This window comes from Vigna radiata, chromosome 4 (genome assembly GCF_000741045.1).
Source record: "Vigna radiata var. radiata cultivar VC1973A chromosome 4, Vradiata_ver6, whole genome shotgun sequence".
Classification (NCBI taxonomy): domain Eukaryota; kingdom Viridiplantae; phylum Streptophyta; class Magnoliopsida; order Fabales; family Fabaceae; genus Vigna; species Vigna radiata.
Genome location: NC_028354.1, coordinates 15,446,040 through 15,446,750, shown reverse-complemented (window position 1 = coordinate 15,446,750; position 711 = coordinate 15,446,040).

The window sequence follows — 711 nt, the reverse complement described above, 5'->3', positions numbered from 1 at the left end:
TTAGTTAAGTGAAACTCTAACAGTATTAAATGTTCCTAAAAGTGATATACTTTGCAAAGAAGTTCATAATCTGATAAAATATCAACGAACTATCTCTGTTGCTATACTGCTAAAACAATGCATAGTATAGGTTTAGGTTGGTAACTCCTTAATTACAGTTGAGATTAGCTCTGCACATTCCGCAAAAGCTAAATGGTATCTGTTTCGGTAATAATTTTTGGAGACCGAGAGACTAACCTTGTCTGATGTGGCTTTGCCGCTTTCCGATGCTTGAACTGGGTTCTTCACTTGTCTTCTTTTTTCCTTGTCGCTCAATCGCCTGCAATCTTGGCCGTTCGGTGATCTTCAAGTTTTGACCGCTTGTCCGACTTCCCGATGGAGAGGGGGAGGTACCTGCAAAAGGTACTCCGACGCCCAAGTCAGGCGTGTATTGAAGAGCCTCGACTCTTGATTGAATATTTAGTTAAGGGTTTTCACTATTTGAGTATATGAGAATATGAGTTGAATGTGAATGAAGTATATTTGGAAGATGATTTGAAGGTGATTCGAAGTACCTGGCTTGTGGCATTGGCTCTCTATTTATAATTTTTCTCATGGACCTTGAACTGATATAAACCCAACAGAATAAAATATAAACAAAATATAATATAAACAGACTTACCTGAAAATCTGGTTAGTTGCTAAATATCTTTAAATAGATATTCTTGATTA